The sequence below is a fragment of the Elephantulus edwardii genome, unplaced genomic scaffold, assembly GCF_000299155.1.
Source record: "Elephantulus edwardii isolate Elephantulus edwardi_28Jun2011 unplaced genomic scaffold, EleEdw1.0 scaffold00039, whole genome shotgun sequence".
NCBI classification, from domain to species: domain Eukaryota; kingdom Metazoa; phylum Chordata; class Mammalia; order Macroscelidea; family Macroscelididae; genus Elephantulus; species Elephantulus edwardii.
The window spans coordinates 7255346-7264796 of record NW_006399789.1 but is presented as its reverse complement, the minus strand read 5'-3'; the positions used below and the strand labels follow the sequence as shown (position 1 = coordinate 7264796).

The window sequence follows — 9451 nt, the reverse complement described above, 5'->3', positions numbered from 1 at the left end:
ACCACAACTCAGAGAGAAGGATCATTTAGATAACATGCCAAAAAAGATCATATCTTAAGAACAACAATTAGCAACAAATTCAGTAAGGTCAATTAGAGTAAGAAAATGAGAAAAACAGGAATTTAGCTTGTGCATACTATGTTTGGCCAGAAGAGAACACTTTTTAGTCTCTTTTTCCAAACACGCACAAAACTGAACATCAGCCTTTAAAAACATTTCAAAATCTCAAAATCCTTCAGTGTTTGTACAGTCATTGTATTTTCAAGGTTAACATTTTCTAGTGTCTGTGTTAAGGATGTGTTCACATACTGTATGAAAAAAGCGCCTTGTACTTTAATATTATTTTAATTGGAAGAATGGAGAAGAATAACATGACAATAAATGTCCTAGTGGTTAACAGAAGTACCTGAGATAAAAGACAGACAATATTAAATCTTCGTTTACAAAAGCATATTGAAAAAATTACAAGGACAAAATACCTAATAAATATTCTTGTAATTTACTCCAAAAATTTGCACAAAACCATACTGTATTTACAAAATGAGTTGCAGGCAACTTGACAGCACATAACAACATCAACAAAAACATTTTCAAGATAAGGCATTCCTATTTTGAAGAAGAATATAGTATCAGGGTAAGAGGAAGACTCATCAACAATCTGCATTACACAGATGATAACAACCTTACATGCTGAAAGTGAAGAGAACTTGAAAAGGTTTCATCTCACTTATATCCATAATAAACACCCTGGTACCAGCAGTGAGGCAATAAAAAGATACATTGCATTAGAAAGATTGCTGTCAGGAACTTCTCCAAAGTACTAAATGATGTCGGCTTAAAGACTAAGGTAAGCCTGGCCATGGTCTTTTCAATCACCTGCTAGCTAAGCATATAAAAGGTTGAAGAATGAATAAGGATGACAGAAGATTAACTGATGCCTTTCAGCTGTAGTGCTGGAGAAGAGTACTGAATGTCCACGGAATTCCAAAAGAATGAATAGGTATTTTGGAGACAGTGCAGCCAAAGTACTCCTGTGAGGCAAAAGTGACAAAGCTGTGCATCATATACTTTGAGCATATTGTTAGGAAAAGCTACTCATAAGAAAAGGAAAAGGTGGAAGGTCAACGAAAGAAAGCCCCTCAATGAGACAGACACAGCGACTGCCGCAATAGGCTCAAGTGTATCATAATAAGGATGGCAAAGGATAGGACATGGTTCAGATCTCTTGTTCACAGGATTGCTAATGAGTCATACTGGACTCAACAGCACTTAACAACTTAAATCTTAGGGAGCGTTGGTGGCCTAGTGAGTATGGAGTTACTCTGCCAACCAAGAAGCAAGCATTTCAAATCCACTCACTGTTCTTTCGGAAAAACATGGGTAATGTCCTTCTGTTCGATTTATAGCCATTGAAAACTCATTTGAGGGTAAAAATGTATGAGTCGGTTCCAACTCCATAGCCATGAACAACAACTTCAATCTTAAGTGTGGAAATGAGAAGATAGAAAAACTAAAGGGGTTAAAACAACTATGAGATATCATCTCACCCCAGTCAGAACAGCAAAATTTAACAGAACAGCAAGCAACAAATGCTGGTGAAGTTGTGGAGAAACTGGAACCCTTATTCACTGTTGGTGGGAGTGTAAAATGGTGCAACCACTATGGAAGGCGGTATGGTGCTTTCTCAAAAAGTTGCAAATAGAGATACTATTTGACCCAGCAATTCCACTACTGGGAATATACCCCAAAGAGACCATAACTGACATCCATGCAGATATAGGCACACCCATGTTTATTGAGGCTTTGTTCACAATAGCAAGGAGTTGGAAACAACCTAAGTGCCCATCAACAAATGAATGGATAGAGAAGCTGTGGTATATTCACACAATGGAATACTATGCTGCATTGAAAAACAAGGAACTCATGCAATATTATTAAAAATGGGTGACCCTGGAGGACATTATGCTGAGTGAAGTATCTCAGTCACAAAAGGACAAATACTGCATGGTGCCGCTGTTGTAAAACAGGACTGACTTCGGGGTTGGGGGGAGACTGAGAATGATGGGTTCAATAATGTATACTGCATTGAAACAGAGGAGGGAGAAAACTGCTTAAAAGGGATATGTGTTAGGTATTTTTATCATGATAGGAGTCTAGAGCGAAGGCTGCATGGTGGAGTGGACCTGGGGGAGGGATTGTAAAACAATGAAAGAATTTTTCTTTTACTTTTCCAAGAGGGTAGTGCACTTGGAGGGAGGGTTGGGAGGGGAGAAAAGTGCAACAATGAATGAATGGAAATCCAAAGTCTCTGTAGATTTTCATTGAAATAAATAATTAATTTTTTAAAAAAAGGAAAAGAAAAAAAAACCTAAAGGGGTGCTGTCCACATTGTTGTACACAGCACACAAGGCGAGTACAACTCACAGTGACCCCCTATGAACAGCTGACCTGAACTCTGCCTTTTCCTGTACCATCCTCATCTTCTCTGACACACCAGAGACCATCACTGAAGTCACTGTGTCATTCCAGCTCATCAGGATTCTTCCTCTACTTCACTGAGCCTCTGTCTTTCCAAGCATGATGTCCCTTTTCCAGGAAAAGCATCACCTGGCTGTTGTTGTTGTTGTTGTTATATGCTGTAGAGTCGCTATGTACAACAGTCCTAAACTCTGCCCTATTCTGTGCCAATCTTACCATTTCTGACACACCTGCTCCCATTATTATCCCAGTCACTGCATCCATACATCTCATCGAGGATCTACCTCTCCTGCGCTGTCCCTCCATCCTCCCAAGCATGACATCCCTCTCCAACGACTGGTCCTTCCTTGCAACACGTCCAAAGTATGTCAGATGGAGCTTCAGAATTCTTTCCGCCAAAGAGCAGCCCGGCTTTATCCTCTCCAGGACAAACCTGTTCATTTTCCTAGCAGTTCATGGTATATTCAATACTTTTCTCCAACACCACAGCTCAAAGGCATCAATTCTCCTTCTATCATCCCTAGTCATTGTCCAGCTCTTCAATGATATGAAAGATGAAGCTTTGTGATCTTTGCCTCCAAGAAGCATTCTGGCTGCATTTTTCCCAAGACATATATATTCGTTCTTTTGGCAGTCCATAGAATATTCAGTACTCTTCTCCAGCACCACAACTCAAAGGCACCAATTCTTCTTTTGTCATTTTTCCTCACTGTCCAGCTCTCTGATGCATGATAGGTGACTGAGAAGACTATGGGGTGAATCAGGTGCACCTTAGACTTCGAACTGACATAACTGCTCTTAAACATTTTGAAAAGGTCTCTGACACTGAACTTTCCCAGTGTAATACATCTCCTGATTTCCTGACTGCTGGTTTCCAAGAGTGCTGATTCTTGATCCAAGCAAGAGGAAATCATTGACAGCTTTAGTCCTTTACTCCATCTATCCTAATGTTGACTTTTGGTCCTGTGGTGAGGAACCTTTGCTTCCCCTTGATGCTGAGATGTAATCCACACCTAAGGCTATAGTCCTTGATCTTCTGCAGCAAGGATTACATATCCTCTTCACTTTCAGCAAGCAAGGTTTGTGTCACCTGCACAATCTAAGTTGTTGGTGAGTCTTCCTCCTAACACCTATTCTAATGCCACCTTCCTCTTCACAGAGTCCAGCTTTACCAATAATTTGCTAAGCAAATATATAGAACAGGTATGGGAAAAGGATGTAACCCTAACTCTTCCTGACTGTAAACCAGGCAGTGTTTCCCTACTCTATTTGGACAACAGCTTCTTGATCTAGGTATAAATCTATAAGCACAATTAAGTGTTCTGGGATTCCCACTCTTCTCATTGTTAGCCATAATTTGTTTTAACCCACACAGCCAAATGCATTTGCATAGTCAATAAAACATAAATAGACATTTTTCTGGTATTCTGTGCTTTCTGCCAGGATCCATCTGACATCAGCATTGATAACTCGTGATGTAGCCTCCTCTACACCCTGCATGAACTCTGGCAGTTCTTTGTCAAAGTACTGTCTCGCTATTTTTGGATGATTTTCAACAGCATTTTGCTTGCATGTGATATTAATGATATTGTTTGATAATTTTCACATTCTGTGAATGTGAAAAGATCACCTTTCTTGGGAGTGGGAACATATACAAATCTCTTTGAACCAGTCAGCCAGCAGTACTCCAAATTTCCTGGCATTAATTGGTGAGCACATTTAGGGTTGCATCTGTTAGCTGAAACATGTCAATTGACATTCCATTGATTCCTAGGACCTTATTTTTTTACCAGTACCTTCATTGCAGCTTGAACTTCATCTTTCATTACCACTGGCTCTTGTTCATATGGTACTTCTTGAAATTTTCAGTGTCAACTAATTATTTTTGGTACAACAATTCTGTATATTCCATCCATCTTCATTTGATGCTTTCATGATCATTCACAATTTTGCTCGCAGCATCTCTCTGAATTGCAACTCGACACTTGAATTTCTTTTCAATTCTTTCAGTTTGAGAAATGCCAAGTGAGTTCTTCCCTTTGTTCTCTGACTCCAGCTCTTTACATATTTCGTTATAGTATTTTGCTTTTCTTCTCGAGCTGCCCTTTGAAGTCTTCTGTTCAGCACTTTTACTTTGGCATCTCTTTTGTTTTGGCTTCTCGCTGTGCATATTAGTGTATATTATAATAATATAATCCTGATTTTTTATGTACTTTAAATACTCCATTCTTTAAGTTAACTTTTTGAAAAGAAAAAGTAGATTTTTCATAATATTGGTGATCTTATTTAATTTAAAAAGTCTTGGTGTCTTAAATGCAACAGTATCTGTCAATGGAAACAGAAGTAAAAAAATTCAATAAACATTAACTTGCTAGCTCTTAGTATTATATATCTTTGAATTAAGGAGAGGAGATATCCTTCCTACTGTATCAGTGTAGCTGCTCTGTGGGAGAAGGATGGGCAATCTCCTCTCACAGATTAACTGTCTCTGAAAGCCAGCTGGAGGGTCAACTCCAAACCAACAGTACACAACAACAACAGCAGTATCACTGTAGGTAAGTTACAAGTATTTTAACTCTCCTAGTTATTCAGATGCTTTCCAACTCTGAAATGGACAAAGTATGTACCCAGAATACACATATTCAAGACTTATCATATCAAAGAAAATTATGGATAATAATGCTTTTTAAAAGTTCATATAAATCTCAAAGTCTTTGTTTTAAGACAAGTAAGAGATTCCAATAAAAAAGGAGCTGGGGTGGGGGGGAGACTACAGACTTCCTATCACAAAGTGTCAGTAATACCAAGAAGTGCAATATTTTTAACATATAAATTATTTTCTTTTCCCTGAAATTAAAGAACAAGTAGTATGTTTCTTAAAGATGTAAGATGAAAGTTAGCAAAGCATTTACCAATCAGTAAAAAAATATTGACTAAGTACCTTCTATGTGCCAAAAATAACTAAATGAAAAATTTGGCTTAATTATTTATTACTCTCAGTAAATTTTTGTTACTATTAGCAAGATCTACTTCTGTAAAGTTAATCAAATATATAGATAGATATTAGTATGACTATTTCCATTTTTTCATTTTTTTAGGCTGTGCAATTTCTCCAGGATGGAAACTGAGGAAAAAGTCTTAGCCATATTTTCTGGAAACTGAAATACTCCTATTACAAAAAAGTCTATCATATATCACTAATATTCCTCCCAAAGGAAGTGGGATTTCTCACATGCTGCAAAACTAAATTAGTACAATATCATTTGACAGAAATTTGCCAGTACCCATTAAAACTGTCAAATTAGAAAACTAAGTGTACTTTTTGATACAGCAATTACACTATGAACATTACTAAGAATAAAGCATTAAGTATGTCACCAGAAACTTAGCTGTAAGATATTATGAAAAATTGCTCTCAATTCCCAAGAATTTGTTTAAAGTATAATAAGGAGAAGATATGTAATCACATAGAAGAATACTCAGAGTCAAGAGAAAAAAACCCCCCTTGTTTCCAAATATGATGTAGTAGTCTTTCTTGGAAGTTATCATTTTTTCTATATCAAGTAGAGGGGCAAAAGAATACTCATCACAAAACATGTATTTCTAGATATACAGAAACACCAGAAACAATCTTTACAACAAAACTCAGAGAAGGAACAGCTATCCAAATTGTTGCTGTTTCCATAATGGTTTTCACTGATTCTGATATGGATAATAATTCTGCCTTATTTGAAACTCTACCAAGAGCAAGTTTTCAGAGTGGAGGACTAGTAACTTTCTTGATGGTTTCATGGGTTTGCATGATGATGTGAAATATGAGAACCCTCAACCCTGTAGCTAGTTTTACACTCAAGGATTTCTGCTTTATGTTTTCTAGGAGTTTGATGGGAGCTTTGTTCTGGTATCAGAACAACTGTTGAACACTGTCAGTACTTAGGCATAACATTACACTAAGGGAAAAGTCTATTAAAAATATGTAGATCTTCACTTTAAAAAATTTAGCAAATTTTTTAGCTGTATGATACAAAAGACTACAGACCTATATTCAAAGGCCAAAGGATAAACAACACAATCTCCAATAGGATGTAGTGGATAAGGAGTCAGAAGACCCAAAGTCAACCAAAATCCTAGGAGGGCCATAGCCAAAAAGCAAAGACAAAGCAGACAGACTGGGTCACTAAAACTCAAACCTAGACTCAATCCAACTCAGTTCCATTTGTTGAGATAGTAAGCTTCTAATTCTATCTGTCTTCTCAATTACTTGCTTCGTGTCAGAAAGCTGGACAACGACCAGGGATGACAGAAAGAGAATTGATGCTTTTGAGCTGTTATGCAGGAGAAGAATATTGAATATATTCATGGACTACACCAGGAGAACAAACAGGTTTGTCCTAGAGAGGGTAAAACCAGGTTGCTCCTTGGAGGCAAGGATTCTGAAGCTTCATCTGACATACTTCGGGCATAATTCCAGGAGGGACCAGACTTTGCAGAGGGACATCATGCTTGGGAGGGCGGAAGAACAGAACAAGAAAGGAACACCCTTGACGAGATGGACTGATTCAGTGACAGGGGTAATGGGGGTCAGTGTGTCAGAGACAATAAAGTTGGCACAGGATACAGCAGGTTTCAGGACTTTTGTACTTAAAGTTGCTCTGAGTTGCAAGCGACTTGATGGCACATAACAACAACAACAACAACAACAACAACAACATTCTATGTAGTTAAGAGAAGAAAAGGAAGCCCTACATGAGAGAAAACAAAATCATCTCTAGTGTTAATGATTCTTAAATATAAAATAGGGAGCTCTGGTGGCTTAGTGGTAAGGAGCTGCACTGCCAATGCAGAGGTACATTATCTGAATCCACCAGCTGCTCTGCAGGAAATAGAAGATCTCTTCCTATGTGATTTACTGTCTCTGCAAGTCCCCCAGCCCCCCGTAAAGTAAACTAGGATTCAGTTCTGTTGTGACAGTGCACAACAATAACAAATATAAAAAAAGATAATATTTACTCTGACATATTGTAATGAAATATGAAATATGCAAAGACAAGAAAACTGTGAAAAATAAACACGATAAAAAAGCCTAGCGTTAGGAACTGAACCAGAAAAAAAATCAGATGTTAGAGTTTATACACAAAATCATTTTAAAAATTATTATACAAATAGTAAAGAAAACCAAAAGATAGCTAAATTGACAAAGAGATAATTCAAAAGAGATTTGGAAACACATAAAGAAATACTCATTAGTTGTTGTTGTTGCTGTGTACTGTCAGAACCAACTCCTGATCCTACAGCAGGTTTTCAGAGGCAATTCATCCAACAGAAGGAGACTGTTCATCCTTCTCCCATAGAACATTTGGTAGAGTTGAACAAATCAAAACAACGATGAGATATCATCTCATCACAGTAAAATAGGACATCAAACAAATGCTGATGAAGGTATGGGGAGAATAAAACTCTCATTCACTGCTGATGGGAATGAAAAATGGTACAACTACTGTTGCATTTTCTTTGAAAGTTCAGAATAAAAATATCATCTGATTCCAAAATTCCACAACTAGATATGTATCCCAAAGAAATAAGACTTGCAACACAAACTGACATACCTATGTTTATTGCAGCACTATTTATAGCAGCAAAGAGCTGGACAAAGGACTGGAAACAGCCCACCCAAGTTTTCAACAATGAACATATCCAGGGATATGTCCTATCTCCATACCTTTTCAATCTATATGCAGAACAGATTATCCGAGAGGCTGGGCTGTATGAGGAGAAATGTGGCATCAGGATTGGAGGAAGATTCATCAAACAATCTGCAGTATGCAGATGACACAATCCTGCTTGCTGAAACTGAGGAGGACCTGAAGCACTTGCTGCAGAAGGTCAAGGACTGAAGCCTTCAATATGGATTGAGGCTCATTATCAAGAAAACTAAGATCCTCACCACTGGGCCAACTGGCAGCATCGTGATGGACGGTGAAGAGATTGAGATTGTCCACGGCTTTAGTTTGCTTGGCTCCACAGTCAACACTCTTAGCACCAACAGCCAGGAAATCAAAAGACGTATTGCGATGAGAAAGTGTGCTGTTAGAGACCTCTCCAAAGTACTGAAGAGCAATGATGTCACTCTGGAGACTAAGGTACACCTGATACAGGGCATGGTCTTTGCAATCACTTGCTATGCATCAGAGAGTTGGACAATGAGTAGGGAGGATAGAAGGTGAATTGATGCCTTTGCGCTGTGGTGTTGGAGAAGAGTATTGAATATACCATAGACTACTAGGAAAACAAACAAGTTCGTCCTAGAGAGGGTTAAACCAGGCTTCTCTTTGGAGCCAAGGACTCTGAAGCTTCCTCTGACATACTATGGACATGTTGCCAGGAGGGACCAATCCTTGGAGAGGGAGGTCACGCTTGGGAGGGTGGAGGAACAGCGCAAGAGAGGAAAACCCTCTATGAGGTAGACTGATTCAGTGACTGAGGTAATCAGGGTAGGCATGTCGGAGACAGTGAGAATAGCACAGGATAAAGGAGGGTTTAGGAATGTTATACACAGGGTCACTATGAGTCACAGGCGACTCGATGGCATATAACAACAACAACAACAATAGTTTATAGAAGTTATTTATAATAAATGAAGTCATCATTTCCAAGACACTTCTAAAATAACGACATGAAGATAATACTTTGATGAGAGAAAAAAAACAGAATTAAAAAAATTGTATTATGTTGGGTGAAGGAAAAAACAATGTACAACAGGGATTAAATGAGACATAATTAACTGCCCTTCTTTGGGATGAGAACAAATAGAGACCTCTTCCAGTCAGTTGGCCAAGTGGTTGTTCTCCAGATTTCTTGGCACAACTTGGTGAGCACATCCACGGCAGCATCTGTTAGCTGAAATATGTCAATTGGTATACCATCTATTCTGGGGGCCTTACTTTTTGCTATTTCCTTCAAAGCAGCTTGAACT

General features: G+C 38.2%; 1 protein-coding gene across 1 annotated transcript in view; it reads right to left on the bottom strand.

Moving 5' to 3' along the window:
* MAP3K5 (mitogen-activated protein kinase kinase kinase 5) overlaps positions 1-9451 on the bottom strand; it is a 348691-nt gene that overhangs the window by 161881 nt on the left and 177359 nt on the right. The window lies entirely within an intron of this gene.